The sequence below is a fragment of the Phyllobates terribilis genome, unplaced genomic scaffold (genome assembly GCF_046119375.1).
Source record: "Phyllobates terribilis strain yellow unplaced genomic scaffold, ASM4611937v1 Scaffold_14__1_contigs__length_39327217, whole genome shotgun sequence".
Taxonomy (NCBI): Eukaryota; Metazoa; Chordata; class Amphibia; order Anura; family Dendrobatidae; genus Phyllobates; species Phyllobates terribilis.
In genome coordinates this window covers 18,190,299-18,206,509 of record NW_027362774.1, presented here as the reverse complement: position 1 = coordinate 18,206,509, position 16,211 = coordinate 18,190,299, and the positions used below count along the sequence as shown (strand labels likewise).

At 50.3% G+C, this 16,211-nt stretch overlaps 1 protein-coding gene across 1 annotated transcript in view; it reads left to right on the top strand.

Moving 5' to 3' along the window:
- BANP (BTG3 associated nuclear protein) overlaps positions 1–16,211 on the top strand; it is a 433,716-nt gene that overhangs the window by 411,299 nt on the left and 6,206 nt on the right. The window lies entirely within an intron of this gene.

Sequence of the window (16,211 nt, the reverse complement as noted above, 5' to 3'; positions counted from 1 at the left end):
GAAATGCTCAGGATATAGGGCTCAGAGTGAGGAAATGCTCAGGGTATAGGGCTCAGAGTGAGGAAATGCTCAGGGTGTAGGGCTCAGAGTGAGGAAATGCTCAGGGTGTAGGGCTCAGGGTATAGGGCTCAGGGTGAGGAAATGCTCAGGGTGTAGGGCTCAGAGTGAGGAAATGCTCAGGGTGTAGGGCTCAGAGTGAGGAAATGCTCAGGGTATAGGGCTCAGAGTGAGGAAATGCTCAGGGTGTAGGGCTCAGAGTGAGGAAATGCTCAGGGTGTAGGGCTCAGAGTGAGGAAATGCTCAGGGTGTAGGGCTCAGGGTGTAGGGCTCAGAGTGAGGAAATGCTCAGGGTGTAGGGCTCAGAGTGAGGAAATGCTCAGGGTGTAGGGCTCAGAGTGAGGAAATGCTCAGAGTGTAGAGCTCAGAGTGAGGAAATGCTCAGGGTGTAGGGCTCAGGGTATAGGGCTCAGAGTGAGGAAATGCTCAGGGTGTAGGGCTCAGAGTGAGGAAATGCTCAGGGTGTAGGGCTCAGAGTGAGGAAATGCTCAGGGTGTAGGGCTCAGAGTGAGGAAATGCTCAGGGTGTAGGGCTCAGAGTGAGGAAATGCTCAGGGTGTAGGGCTCAGAGTGAGGAAATGCTCAGGGTGTAGGGCTCAGGGTATAGGGCTCAGAGTGAGGAAATGCTCAGGGTATAGGGCTCAGAGTGAGGAAATGCTCAGGGTATAGGGCTCAGAGTGAGGAAATGCTCAGGGTATAGGGCTCAGAGTGAGGAAATGCTCAGGGTGTAGGGCTCAGAGTGAGGAAATGCTCAGGGTGTAGGGCTCAGAGTGAGGAAATGCTCAGGGTGTAGGGCTCAGAGTGAGGAAATGCTCAGGGTGTAGGGCTCAGAGTGAGGAAATTCTCAGGGTGTAGGGCTCAGAGTGAGGAAATGCTCAGGGTATAGGGCTCAGAGTGAGGAAATGCTCAGGGTATAGGGCTCAGAGTGAGGAAATGCTCAGGGTGTAGGGCTCAGAGTGAGGAAATGCTCAGGGTGTAGGGCTCAGAGTGAGGAAATGCTCAGGGTGTAGAGCTCAGGGTATAGGGCTCAGGGTGAGGAAATGCTCAGGGTGTAGGGCTCAGAGTGAGGAAATGCTCAGGGTATAGGGCTCAGAGTGAGGAAATGCTCAGGGTGTAGGGTTCAGAGTGAGGAAATGCTCAGGGTGTAGGGCTCAGAGTGAGGAAATGCTCAGGGTGTAGGGCTCAGAGTGAGGAAATGCTCAGGGTGTAGGGCTCAGAGTGAGGAAATGCTCAGGGTATAGGGCTCAGAGTGAGGAAATGCTCAGGGTGTAGGGCTCAGAGTGAGGAAATGCTCAGAGTGTAGAGCTCAGAGTGAGGAAATGCTCAGGGTGTAGGGCTCAGGGTATAGGGCTCAGAGTGAGGAAATGCTCAGGGTGTAGGGCTCAGGGTATAGGGCTCAGAGTGAGGAAATGCTCAGGGTGTAGGGCTCAGAGTGAGGAAATGCTCAGGGTGTAGGGCTCAGAGTGAGGAAATGCTCAGGGTGTAGGACTCAGAGTGAGGAAATGCTCAGGGTGTAGGGCTCAGGGTATAGGGCTCAGTGAGGAAATGCTCAGGGTATAGGGCTCAGAGTGAGGAAATGCTCAGGGTGTAGGGCTCAGAGTGAGGAAATGCTCGGTGTAGGGCTCAGAGTGAGGAAATGCTCAGGGTATAGGGCTCAAAGTGAGGAAATGCTCAGGGTATAGGGCTCAGAGTGAGGAAATGCTCAGGGTGTAGGGCTCAGAGTGAGGAAATGCTCAGGGTATAGGGCTCAGAGTGAGGAAATGCTCAGGGTATAGGGCTCAGAGTGAGGAAATGCTCAGGGTATGGGGCTCAGAGTGAGGAAATGCTCAGGGTGTGGGGCTCAGAGTGAGGAAATGCTCAGGGTGTAGGGCTCAGTGAGGAAATGCTCAGGGTGTAGGGCTCAGAGTGAGGAAATGCTCAGGGTGTAGAGCTCAGAGTGAGGAAATGCTCAGGGTGTAGAGCTCAGAGTGAGGAAATGCTCAGGGTGTAGGGCTCAGAGTGAGGAAATGCTCGGTGTAGGGCTCAGAGTGAGGAAATGCTCAGGGTATAGGGCTCAGAGTGAGGAAATGCTCAGGGTGTAGAGCTCAGAGTGAGGAAATGCTCAGGGTGTAGGGCTCAGGGTGTAGGGCTCAGAGTGAGGAAATGCTCAGGGTGTAGGGCTCAGAGTGAGGAAATGCTCAGGGTGTAGGGCTCAGAGTGAGGAAATGCTCAGGGTATAGGGCTCAGAGTGAGGAAATGCTCAGGGTGTAGGGCTCAGAGTGAGGAAATGCTCAGGGTGTAGGGCTCAGAGTGAGGAAATGCTCAGGGTATAGGGCTCAGAGTGAGGAAATGCTCAGGGTGTAGGGCTCAGAGTGAGGAAATGCTCAGGGTGTAGGGCTCAGGGTATAGGGCTCAGAGTGAGGAAATGCTCAGGGTATAGGGCTCAGAGTGAGGAAATGCTCAGGGTATAGGGCTCAGAGTGAGGAAATGCTCAGGGTGTAGGGCTCAGAGTGAGGAAATGCTCAGGGTGTAGGGCTCAGAGTGAGGAAATGCTCAGGGTATAGGGCTCAGAGTGAGGAAATGCTCAGGGTATAGGGCTCAGAGTGAGGAAATGCTCAGGGTGTAGGGCTCAGAGTGAGGAAATGCTCAGGGTATAGGGCTCAGAGTGAGGAAATGCTCAGGGTATGGGGCTCAGAGTGAGGAAATGCTCAGGGTGTGGGGCTCAGAGTGAGGAAATGCTCAGGGTGTAGGGCTCAGTGAGGAAATGCTCAGGGTGTAGGGCTCAGAGTGAGGAAATACTCAGGGTGTAGGGCTCAGAGTGAGGAAATGCTCGGTGTAGGGCTCAGAGTGAGGAAATGCTCAGGGTGTAGGGCTCAGAGTGAGGAAATGCTCAGGGTGTAGGGCTCAGAGTGAGGAAATGCTCAGGGTGTAGGGCTCAGAGTGAGGAAATGCTCAGGGTATAGGGCTCAGAGTGAGGAAATGCTCAGGGTATAGGGCTCAGAGTGAGGAAATGCTCAGGGTGTAGGGCTCAGAGTGAGGAAATGCTCAGGGTGTAGGGCTCAGAGTGAGGAAATGCTCAGGGTGTAGGGCTCAGAGTGAGGAAATGCTCAGGGTGTAGGGCTCAGGGTATAGGGCTCAGAGTGAGGAAATGCTCAGGGTGTAGGGCTCAGAGTGAGGAAATGCTCAGGGTATAGGGCTCAGAGTGAGGAAATGCTCAGGGTGTAGGGCTCAGAGTGAGGAAATGCTCAGGGTGTAGGGCTCAGAGTGAGGAAATGCTCAGGGTGTAGGGCTCAGAGTGAGGAAATTCTCAGGGTGTAGGGCTCAGAGTGAGGAAATGCTCAGGGTGTAGGGCTCAGAGAGGAAATGCTCAGGGTGTAGGGCTCAGAGTGAGGAAATTCTCAGGGTGTAGGGCTCAGAGTGAGGAAATGCTCAGGGTGTAGGGCTCAGAGTGAGGAAATGCTCAGGGTGTAGGGCTCAGAGTGAGGAAATGCTCAGGGTGTAGGGCTCAGAGTGAGGAAATGCTCAGGGTGTAGGGCTCAGAGTGAGGAAATGCTCAGGGTATAGGGCTCAGAGTGAGGAAATGCTCAGGGTGTAGGGCTCAGAGTGAGGAAATTCTCAGGGTGTAGGGCTAAGAGTGAGGAAATGCTCAGGGTATAGGGCTCAGAGTGAGGAAATGCTCAGGGTATAGGGCTCAGAGTGAGGAAATGCTCAGGGTATAGGGCTCAGAGTGAGGAAATGCTCAGGGTGTAGGGCTCAGAGTGAGGAAATGCTCAGGGTGTAGAGCTCAGGGTATAGGGCTCAGGGTGAGGAAATGCTCAGGGTGTAGGGCTCAGAGTGAGGAAATGCTCAGGGTGTAGGACTCAGAGTGAGGAAATGCTCAGGGTATAGGGCTCAGAGTGAGGAAATGCTCAGGGTGTAGGGCTCAGAGTGAGGAAATGCTCAGGGTGTAGGGCTCAGAGTGAGGAAATGCTCAGGGTGTAGGGCTCAGTGTATAGGGCTCAGTGAGGAAATGCTCAGGGTATAGGGCTCAGAGTGAGGAAATGCTCAGGGTGTAGGGCTCAGAGTGAGGAAATGCTCAGGGTATAGGGCTCAAAGTGAGGAAATGCTCAGGGTATAGGGCTCAGAGTGAGGAAATGCTCAGGGTGTAGGGCTCAGAGAGAGGAAATGCTCAGGGTATAGGGCTCAGAGTGAGGAAATGCTCAGGGTATAGGGCTCAGAGTGAGGAAATGCTCAGGGTATGGGGCTCAGAGTGAGGAAATGCTCAGGGTGTGGGGCTCAGAGTGAGGAAATGCTCAGGGTGTAGGGCTCAGTGAGGAAATGCTCAGGGTGTAGGGCTCAGAGTGAGGAAATGCTCAGGGTGTAGAGCTCAGAGTGAGGAAATGCTCAGGGTGTAGAGCTCAGAGTGAGGAAATGCTCAGGGTGTAGAGCTCAGAGTGAGGAAATGCTCAGGGTGTAGGGCTCAGAGTGAGGAAATGCTCGGTGTAGGGCTCAGAGTGAGGAAATGCTCAGGGTATAGGGCTCAGAGTGAGGAAATGCTCAGGGTGTAGGGCTCAGAGTGAGGAAATGCTCAGGGTGTAGGGCTCAGGGTGTAGGGCTCAGAGTGAGGAAATGCTCAGGGTGTAGGGCTCAGAGTGAGGAAATGCTCAGGGTGTAGGGCTCAGAGTGAGGAAATGCTCAGGGTATAGGGCTCAGAGTGAGGAAATGCTCAGGGTGTAGGGCTCAGAGTGAGGAAATGCTCAGTGTGTAGGGCTCAGGGTATAGGGCTCAGAGTGAGGAAATGCTCAGGGTATAGGGCTCAGAGTGAGGAAATACTCAGGGTATAGGGCTCAGAGTGAGGAAATGCTCAGGGTGTAGGGCTCAGAGTGAGGAAATGCTCAGGGTGTAGGGCTCAGAGTGAGGAAATGCTCAGGGTATAGGGCTCAGAGTGAGGAAATGCTCAGGGTATAGGGCTCAGAGTGAGGAAATGCTCAGGGTATAGGGCTCAGAGTGAGGAAATGCTCAGGGTATAGGGCTCAGAGTGAGGAAATGCTCAGGGTATAGGGCTCAGAGTGAGGAAATGCTCAGGGTGTGGGGCTCAGAGTGAGGAAATGCTCAGGGTGTAGGGCTCAGAGTGAGGAAATGCTCAGGGTGTAGAGCTCAGAGTGAGGAAATGCTCAGGGTGTAGGGCTCAGAGTGAGGAAATGCTCGGTGTAGGGCTCAGAGTGAGGAAATGCTCAGGGTGTAGGGCTCAGAGTGAGGAAATGCTCAGGGTGTAGGGCTCAGAGTGAGGAAATGCTCAGGGTGTAGGGCTCAGAGTGAGGAAATGCTCAGGGTATAGGGCTCAGAGTGAGGAAATGCTCAGGGTATAGGGCTCAGTGAGGAAATGCTCAGGGTGTAGGGCTCAGAGTGAGGAAATGCTCAGGGTGTAGGGCTCAGAGTGAGGAAATGCTCAGGGTGTAGGGCTCAGAGTGATGAAATGCTCAGGGTGTAGGGCTCAGGGTATAGGGCTCAGAGTGAGGAAATGCTCAGGGTGTAGGGCTCAGAGTGAGGAAATGCTCAGGGTGTAGGGCTCAGAGTGAGGAAATGCTCAGGGTATAGGGCTCAGAGTGAGGAAATGCTCAGGGTGTAGGGCTCAGAGTGAGGAAATTCTCAGGGTGTAGGGCTCAGAGTGAGGAAATGCTCAGGGTATAGGGCTCAGAGTGAGAAAATGCTCAGGGTATAGGGCTCAGAGTGAGGAAATGCTCAGGGTATAGGGCTCAGAGTGAGGAAATGCTCAGGGTGTAGGGCTCAGAGTGAGGAAATGCTCAGGGTGTAGAGCTCAGGGTATAGGGCTCAGGGTGAGGAAATGCTCAGGGTGTAGGGCTCAGAGTGAGGAAATGCTCAGGGTGTAGGGCTCAGAGTGAGGAAATGCTCGGTGTAGGGCTCAGAGTGAGGAAATGCTCAGGGTGTAGGGCTCAGAGTGAGGAAATGCTCAGGGTGTAGGGCTCAGAGTGAGGAAATGCTCAGGGTATTGGGCTCAGAGTGAGGAAATGCTCAGGGTGTAGGGCTCAGAGTGAGGAAATGCTCATGGTGTAGAGCTCAGAGTGAGGAAATGCTCAGGGTGTAGGGCTCAGGGTATAGGGCTCAGAGTGAGGAAATGCTCATGGTGTAGGGCTCAGGGTATAGGGCTCAGAGTGAGGAAATGCTCAGGGTGTAGGGCTCAGAGTGAGGAAATGCTCAGGGTGTAGGACTCAGAGTGAGGAAATGCTCAGGGTGTAGGGCTCAGAGTGAGGAAATGCTCAGAGTGAGGAAATGCTCAGGGTATAGGGCTCAGAGTGAGGAAATGCTCAGGGTGTAGGGCTCAGAGTGAGGAAATGCTCAGGGTGTAGGGCTCAGAGTGAGGAAATGCTCAGGGTATAGGACTCAGAGTGAGGAAATGCTCAGGGTATGGGGCTCAGAGTGAGTAAATGCTCAGGGTGTGGGGCTCAGAGTGAGCAAATGCTCAGGGTGTAGGGCTCAGTGAGGAAATGCTCAGGGTGTAGGGCTCAGAGTGAGGAAATGCTCAGGGTATAGGGCTCAGAGTGAGGAAATGCTCAGGGTATAGGGCTCAGAGTGAAGAAATTCTCAGGGTGTAGGGCTCAGAGTGAGGAAATGCTCAGGTTGTAGGGCTCAGAGTGAGGAAATGCTCAGGGTATGGGGCTCAGAGTGAGTAAATGCTCAGGGTGTGGGGCTCAGAGTGAGGAAATGCTCAGGGTGTAGGGCTCAGTGAGGAAATGCTCAGGGTGTAGGGCTCAGAGTGAGGAAATGCTCAGGGTGTGGGGCTCAGAGTGAGGAAATGCTCAGGGTGTAGGGCTCAGAGTGAGGAAATGCTCAGGGTGTAGAGCTCAGAGTGAGGAAATGCTCAGGGTGTAGGGCTCAGAGTGAGGAAATGCTCGGTGTAGGGCTCAGAGTGAGGAAATGCTCAGGGTGTAGGGCTCAGAGTGAGGAAATGCTCAGGGTGTAGGGCTCAGAGTGAGGAAATGCTCAGGGTGTAGGGCTCAGAGTGAGGAAATGCTCAGGGTATAGGGCTCAGAGTGAGGAAATGCTCAGGGTATAGGGCTCAGTGAGGAAATGCTCAGGGTGTAGGGCTCAGAGTGAGGAAATGCTCAGGGTGTAGGGCTCAGAGTGAGGAAATGCTCAGGGTGTAGGGCTCAGAGTGATGAAATGCTCAGGGTGTAGGGCTCAGGGTATAGGGCTCAGAGTGAGGAAATGCTCAGGGTGTAGGGCTCAGAGTGAGGAAGTGCTCAGGGTGTAGGGCTCAGAGTGAGGAAATGCTCAGGGTATAGGGCTCAGAGTGAGGAAATGCTCAGGGTGTAGGGCTCAGAGTGAGGAAATTCTCAGGGTGTAGGGCTCAGAGTGAGGAAATGCTCAGGGTATAGGGCTCAGAGTGAGGAAATGCTCAGGGTATAGGGCTCAGAGTGAGGAAATGCTCAGGGTATAGGGCTCAGAGTGAGGAAATGCTCAGGGTGTAGGGCTCAGAGTGAGGAAATGCTCAGGGTGTAGAGCTCAGGGTATAGGGCTCAGGGTGAGGAAATGCTCAGGGTGTAGGGCTCAGAGTGAGGAAATGCTCAGGGTGTAGGGCTCAGAGTGAGGAAATGCTCAGGGTGTAGAGCTCAGGGTATAGGGCTCAGGGTGAGGAAATGCTCAGGGTGTAGGGCTCAGAGTGAGGAAATGCTCAGGGTGTAGGGCTCAGAGTGAGGAAATGCTCAGGGTATAGGGCTCAGAGTGAGGAAATGCTCAGGGTGTAGGGCTCAGAGTGAGGAAATGCTCATGGTGTAGAGCTCAGAGTGAGGAAATGCTCAGGGTGTAGGGCTCAGGGTATAGGGCTCAGAGTGAGGAAATGCTCATGGTGTAGGGCTCAGGGTATAGGGCTCAGATTGAGGAAATGCTCAGGGTGTAGGGCTCAGAGTGAGGAAATGCTCAGGGTGTAGGGCTCAGAGTGAGGAAATGCTCAGGGTGTAGGACTCAGAGTGAGGAAATGCTCAGGGTGTAGGGCTCAGAGTGAGGAAATGCTCAGGGTATAGGACTCAGAGTGAGGAAATGCTCAGGGTGTAGGGCTCAGAGTGAGGAAATGCTCAGGGTATAGGGCTCAGAGTGAGGAAATGCTCAGGGTATGGGGCTCAGAGTGAGTAAATGCTCAGGGTGTGGGGCTCAGAGTGAGGAAATGCTCAGGGTGTAGGGCTCAGAGTGAGGAAATGCTCAGGGTATAGGGCTCAGGGTGAGGAAATGCTCAGGGTATAGGGCTCAGAGTGAAGAAATGCTCAGGGTGTAGGGCTCAGAGTGAGGAAATGCTCAGGGTTTAGGGCTCAGAGTGAGGAAATGCTCAGGGTATAGGGCTCAGAGTGAAGAAATGCTCAGGGTGTAGGGCTCAGAGTGAGGAAATGCTCAGGTTGTAGGGCTCAGAGTTAGGAAATGCTCAGGGTATGGGGCTCAGAGTGAGTAAATGCTCAGGGTGTGGGGCTCAGAGTGAGGAAATGCTCAGGGTGTAGGGCTCAGTGAGGAAATGCTCAGGGTGTAGGGCTCAGAGTGAGGAAATGCTCAGGGTGTGGGGCTCAGAGTGAGGAAATGCTCAGGGTGTAGGGCTCAGAGTGAGGAAATGCTCAGGGTGTGGGGCTCAGAGTGAGGAAATGCTCAGGGTGTAGGGCTCAGAGTGAGGAAATGCTCAGGGTGTAGAGCTCAGAGTGAGGAAATGCTCAGGGTGTAGGGCTCAGAGTGAGGAAATGCTCGGTGTAGGGCTCAGAGTGAGGAAATGCTCAGGGTGTAGGGCTCAGAGTGAGGAAATGCTCAGGGTGTAGGGCTCAGAGTGAGGAAATGCTCAGGGTGTAGGGCTCAGAGTGAGGAAATGCTCAGGGTATAGGGCTCAGAGTGAGGAAATGCTCAGGGTATAGGGCTCAGTGAGGAAATGCTCAGGGTGTAGGGCTCAGAGTGAGGAAATGCTCAGGGTGTAGGGCTCAGAGTGAGGAAATGCTCAGGGTGTAGGGCTCAGAGTGATGAAATGCTCAGGGTGTAGGGCTCAGGGTATAGGGCTCAGAGTGAGGAAATGCTCAGGGTGTAGGGCTCAGAGTGAGGAAGTGCTCAGGGTGTAGGGCTCAGAGTGAGGAAATGCTCAGGGTATAGGGCTCAGAGTGAGGAAATGCTCAGGGTGTAGGGCTCAGAGTGAGGAAATTCTCAGGGTGTAGGGCTCAGAGTGAGGAAATGCTCAGGGTATAGGGCTCAGAGTGAGGAAATGCTCAGGGTATAGGGCTCAGAGTGAGGAAATGCTCAGGGTATAGGGCTCAGAGTGAGGAAATGCTCAGGGTGTAGGGCTCAGAGTGAGGAAATGCTCAGGGTGTAGAGCTCAGGGTATAGGGGTCAGGGTGAGGAAATGCTCAGGGTGTAGGGCTCAGAGTGAGGAAATGCTCAGGGTGTAGGGCTCAGAGTGAGGAAATGCTCAGGGTGTAGGGCTCAGAGTGAGGAAATGCTCAGGGTATAGGGCTCAGAGTGAGGAAATGCTCAGGGTGTAGGGCTCAGAGTGAGGAAATGCTCATGGTGTAGAGCTCAGAGTGAGGAAATGCTCAGGGTGTAGGGCTCAGGGTATAGGGCTCAGAGTGAGGAAATGCTCATGGTGTAGGGCTCAGAGTGAGGAAATGCTCAGGGTATAGGGCTCAGAGTGAGGAAATGCTCAGGGTGTAGGGCTCAGAGTGAGGAAATGCTCATGGTGTAGAGCTCAGAGTGAGGAAATGCTCAGGGTGTAGGGCTCAGGGTATAGGGCTCAGAGTGAGGAAATGCTCATGGTGTAGGGCTCAGGGTATAGGGCTCAGAGTGAGGAAATGCTCAGGGTGTAGGGCTCAGAGTGAGGAAATGCTCAGGGTGTAGGGCTCAGAGTGAGGAAATGCTCAGGGTGTAGGACTCAGAGTGAGGAAATGCTCAGGGTGTAGGGCTCAGAGTGAGGAAATGCTCAGGGTATAGGGCTCAGAGTGAGGAAATGCTCAGGGTGTAGGGCTCAGAGTGAGGAAATGCTCAGGGTATGGGGCTCAGAGTGAGTAAATGCTCAGGGTGTGGGGCTCAGAGTGAGGAAATGCTCAGGGTGTAGGACTCAGAGTGAGGAAATGCTCAGGGTGTAGGGCTCAGAGTGAGGAAATGCTCAGGGTATGGGGCTCAGAGTGAGTAAATGCTCAGGGTGTGGGGCTCAGAGTGAGGAAATGCTCAGGGTGTAGGGCTCAGTGAGGAAATGCTCAGGGTGTAGGGCTCAGAGTGAGGAAATGCTCAGGGTGTAGGGCTCAGAGTGAGGAAATGCTCAGGGTTTAGGGCTCAGAGTGAGGAAATGCTCAGGGTATAGGGCTCAGAGTGAAGAAATGCTCAGGGTGTAGGGCTCAGAGTGAGGAAATGCTCAGGTTGTAGGGCTCAGAGTTAGGAAATGCTCAGGGTATGGGGCTCAGAGTGAGTAAATGCTCAGGGTGTGGGGCTCAGAGTGAGGAAATGCTCAGGGTGTAGGGCTCAGTGAGGAAATGCTCAGGGTGTAGGGCTCAGAGTGAGGAAATGCTCAGGGTATAGGGCTCAGAGTGAGGAAATGCTCAGGGTGTAGGGCTCAGAGTGAGGAAATGCTCGGTGTAGGGCTCAGAGTGAGGAAATGCTCAGGGTGTAGGGCTCAGAGTGAGGAAATGCTCAGGGTGTAGGGCTCAGAGTGAGGAAATGCTCAGGGTGTAGGGCTCAGAGTGAGGAAATGCTCAGGGTGTAGGGCTCAGAGTGAGGAAATGCTCAGGGTATAGGGCTCAGAGTGAGGAAATGCTCAGGGTATAGGGCTCAGAGTGAGGAAATGCTCAGGGTGTAGGGCTCAGAGTGAGGAAATGCTCAGGGTGTAGGGCTCAGAGTGAGGAAATGCTCAGGGAACTCATCTATATAAGATTATCCCCTTTAATTTTCTGTTGGCCTCTCTGTCGACTTTGACGCTGTTAAATACACGACATTCCCAGAATTTATACTGAACCTCTGGCTTTTCCATCCAGCTCTTCATTCATCAACGCTTAAAACAACTGCGTTGACTTTGAAATTGTTATTTTCTTGCATATATAAGAAGCAAAGCAACATGTGAGGTGTCCAGAGTGTCCAGAAATTGTTAATATACTAGTAGAGGGATATCCTGACGGGTTCTCAAAATGCAGAAAATCAATAAACAAATAAAGACGACCAGCGATAACACGAAGTTCCCTGAACTTAAAATGTCTCTTTTTTTTCCATCAAACTACAAAATGTTGCTGTATCATTATGTTCTGCTGCCTGCGAGCTAGGGGACACTACATCTTCACACTTTCCAAAAAGGCAAACATTTTTTTTGATAATCTCCACAAATCTGATCAACGAACACAGCATCCAACCTAGGAGACAAGTCACCAGATGGACGATCTGCCTTGATGTGATGCCCAGCCGGTTAATTGTAAGAAGATGCTACAAGTTAATCTCAGCCAGATTCCATTCTTGCACATTTGGTAACCTGGCAAAAAAAAAAAAAAACCTCACTAAATACTTCCACATAATTCTGGAGATAATTTATAAATCAATCTGAGGCCATAATATAAAGAGCTGGATGAACTAGCAGCACATTGCTGATATGGGTCACAATCTTTAGGCTAACTGAGGCTCTTTCCGAGGGGTGGGGGGGGGGGGGTCACAACGGTAACATTTTGTCCAGATGATGCCTTGGCCCCGCAGCCAATCCTGAGGTCAGCCGAGTGAATCTGATGGACAGAAAGGTCCTTGGTGTCCGCAGTGATTCAGTATCTGCAGCCAGACGGCGGGCGGCGTGTGACTCAGAGCGGCTCTAAACACGGTGTGGTTTCTCCTGAACACCACTCTGCGATGTGTCACACTCTGCCTCACAAAGAATGCTTCTCTGGCCTCGACCCATGGATAATCCACTTCATAAATGGCCCTAACATATACTGAACTGCTCAATTGGACTCTGGCACAGTTTGCTAACAAATTCCTTTTCCAGATATTGGTAATGATCTCCGGTTACAAGCGCTGGCACTGGATGCAGAGAGTATTTTTTTTTTTTTATTAAATGAATTACTTATCTGTGCAGGAACAGTTAAGAATTTCTGTAATCCTTGAACTGGTTAAAAAAAAATGTGCACATTGACTAATTTCTCCTAAATGTGACCATATGCCGGTACATTGAGCATTTCCAGATTACATGTGTCGTTATGAGCAAATATTAGTGAGTCACTAAACATTGTGATTACGGCCATAACCCCGAATATAAACCAAAAATTGTACCAGGCGCGAGGTGTTGGCTCTTTTTTTGTTGTATCTACACCTCCCCAATGAAAATAATTGAATTTCTATCAAGCTCTGAGGCAATGCAGGGTGAAGGGATCGAAGCGCTGGTGGAACATATGATATTATTATTATTTATTATTATAGCGCCATTTATTCCATGGCGCTTTACATGTGAAAAAGGGGTATAATACAAGAACAATTACAATAATCTTGAACACAATGTGACAGCGACTGGTACAGGAGGAGCGAGGACCCTGCCCGCGAGGGCTCACAATCTACGAATACGTTTTATCATCACAATCACAAGTTCCAAAAAAAGTTGAGACGCTGTGTAAAATGTAAAGAAGACCCCAGGACTGTGGCAAATCCTACTTTAGAAAAAATGGGCACGGTTCCTCTCCTAAAATGCCAGTAATTGTCTCCTCCCTTCCCAGTCATTTACAGACTGTTGTAAAGAAAAAGAGGGAAAATGTCCAACGTTCACCTTCTGATCTATGTTTCCTGTGAGTAAAATAAGACGATGAGAGTTGCAGATCATTGCATTCTTGCTTTCTTTACTTTTTACACAGCGACCTAACTTTTTTTTTTTTTTGCATTCGTGTTGCCATTATACAGGCACCAAAACCCTTTTTTATGTTGCCTATACACTTACAATTGTGGAATTCTTTGTTTTGTTTGAGGCACTATTCCTAAAAAGAAAAGGTAAGAACTCGTCCACTTCACTCCGTCAATATTCCTGCACCGAATCACAGGATAAAATACATAAATAACATATATATTCAATTGCTCATCTGAAAAGACTCTTCTCTCATGTAACCAGGAAACATTTACTGTAAAAAAATAATAATAATCTTGGTTACTGAAGAAGTAGAAGTAAAATGAGCGACTCAGCTGAAAAGAACACCGTCCTGATGTGTAAGACGGAGGATTAACCTTGGGATGGGAATGTTGACTTCATTCTGGGTGAAACATTTGCTGAGATTGATGGAAATCAAACACTGAACAGATTCCTTTTTTTTCAGATTTCTAAAGTAGATGATATTACTCTATTGTTATTTTATCACGTTTTCTCAGTTGTAATTCCGCCAGTAGATTCCCCCCCTGTACACCGCGTCCCGGCAGTCCATGGACAGAGGATCTTACTTTTCTCACTGGCTGGAAACTAGGGAGGGTCTGACTCGGCCTTTACACTACAGAACATCCCGGCCTTTCCTGTTGGGGTTTCGGTAGTTATAAGGTCCGCATCTTAGATTTCAGCACCTAATATAAATGTATGTCACGCCAAGCTGAGTATTACAAGCATGTGTGTAATATTGAGGTGGGAGTCACAGATCATCTGCGTGATAGCCAACAAGTCAGAAAAATGAGGTGAACCGAGAGTCTCCAGCATAGAGGCCAACTATTTCCAGGAAAAATGGCTTAAAGTTAAGTACACGTGACATGAAAAGGCCTAGTTCACGTTCTCTAATGTGAGATGACCCCTGGATACAGCACCATAAGGACATACTTGGAGAAAAGGGGGGCTTCCACACTCAGTACCGTACTATCTCCTTCACATTCCTTGGAGGACAGAAGACCGACCTGTAATGTTGAACGCTATTTATTAGCATCTTCTCTTCATCGATGACGGAGTATGGTCATTTTAAGCCCCATCTTCCTCTCCATGGGTCCCGCAGCAGCCAAGTGAATTACCTTGCTGGTACGGTTAACTCCAGTTACTTGTGTAAAGTCGGTGGGTACTTTGGAGTGATGTCCCATAAGTTTCCTTTGTTGCTTCTTATTTCTTTGTGTAATATGAACGCTGTTTTTTTCAGCCAGAAGAGACCAACGATTCCTCATCACCTACTCAGAGCAGTTAATCTGTTTCAGATGCTTCTGGTGAAAAACCAAGAGGAAGCATTTCACGCAGTCCTGTGATTCTTTTCCTAAATAAGTCTTCCTCAGGCGTTAGCCGTTCACCTCACCAGCCCAGGAGTCCGTCCGAAATTAGAAAATAGGAATTATCCTTTGGAAGGAAAAATTAGCCCTTTTTTCAATATTTTGGTTGAGTAAAGGCTGCGGTTCTATCTTATTGGATTAAGCATGAAATTCTGTGCTGGAGTTGCTCCAACTTCCAGAGTAAATATCCTATGATATAAATCTATGGATTAAGCTTAAATTAATATTAGATTTTTATTTTTTTAATATGGTAATGGTTTTATCAGCCAGGTTATATGCGTCTGCAGTAGTGAAATAAATTGTCAGGTCATTTGCAGTAAAGATTCAGTTTTAGAATTTTCTAAGTTTATTGCTACATTGATTTGTTTTCGTGAAACTTGTCTTTTAATAATACCTTAAGTATACAAGCTCGGAGAATCCAGCGACGGCCGTCAGAGCTATTAATGGCTGCTGGGTAGTGTTTTACGGCGGTCATCTTGGAGGATCCAGCGACGGCCGTCAGAGCTATTAATGGCTGCTGGGTAGTGTTTTACGGCGGTCATCTTGGAGGATCCAGCGACGGCCGTCAGAGCTATTAATGGCTGCTGGGTAGTGTTTTACGGCGGTCATCTCGGAGGATCCAGCGACGGCCGTCAGAGCTATTAATGGCTGCTGGGTAGTGTTTTACGGCGGTCATCTCGGAGGATCCAGCGATGGCCGTCAGAGCTATTAATGGCTGCTGGGTAGTGTTTTACGGCGGTCATCTCGGAGGATCCAGCGACGGCCGTCAGAGCTATTAATGGCTGCTGGGTAGTGTTTTACGGCGGTCATCTTGGAGGATCCAGCGACGGCCGTCAGAGCTATTAATGGCTGCTGGGTAGTGTTTTACGACGGTCATCTCGGAGGATCCAGCGACGGCCGTCAGAGCTATTAATGGCTGCTGGGTAGTGTTTTACGGCGGTCATCTCGGAGGATCCAGCGACGGCCGTCAGAGCTATTAATGGCTGCTGGGTAGTGTTTTACGACGGTCATCTCGGAGGATCCAGCGACGGCCGTCAGAGCTATTAATGGCTGCTGGGTAGTGTTTTACGGCGGTCATCTCGGAGGATCCAGCGACGGCCATCAGAGCTATTAATGGCTGCTGGGTAGTGTTTTACGGCGGTCATCTCGGAGGATCCAGCGACGGCCGTCAGAGCTATTAATGGCTGCTGGGTAGTGTTTTACGGCGGTCATCTCGGAGGATCCAGCGACGGCCGTTAGAGCTATTAATGGCTGCTGGGTAGTGTTTTACGGCGGTCATTTAAAGAACCTTTACTGGAGCGCCACCTGCTCTGGGTATCATGGCAGTGGCTGCAGACCCGAGGACCTGCTCGCCAATCTTTCAGCCCATTAGATACTGCTGCCAGTGGTGACCGTGGGGTCAGCCGTGACAGAAGACACCCCTTCTATCAGACTATTGCCCTAAAAGTAAGGGATAAAGGAAATAGGGAGATTCTCCGCAACCCTAAAAGTGGCAATTTTCACATTGTGTCATGCCCACAACAGTGCATTTTGGCCCATAGTTATAATGGGGTCACATCAGCACGGCCTCAGCACATGGCCGGGCTTATTCTCTTGCTGGATATACTTTTACATTTAAATATTAATTACGTCTGAATGTTTGTATCATGACATCAGTGCGGTCTGTGCGCCCCCCGCTGACCCGCACACATCAATCAAGCAACAATTTGATGCAGTTGTAGCAATATCGGCCTGAAGAGAAGACACGGGGGGCCGGTGTTTATCTTATATTAAATACTTGCGCTAGGAATGTTCAGTAGCGAGTCAGGACGCCGCGGCGCTCCAAGCCAAACACATATGGAACTGGCAGAGACTTTTGATAATGAGTCAATACAAACGTTTGAACTTTTCATTCCCTGCAAAATATATTTTATGTCCAAGCTTTTTTTTTTTTTTTTTTTTTTTTAATGATTCCTTTCCACCATTATTTTTCTCCATCCCGTC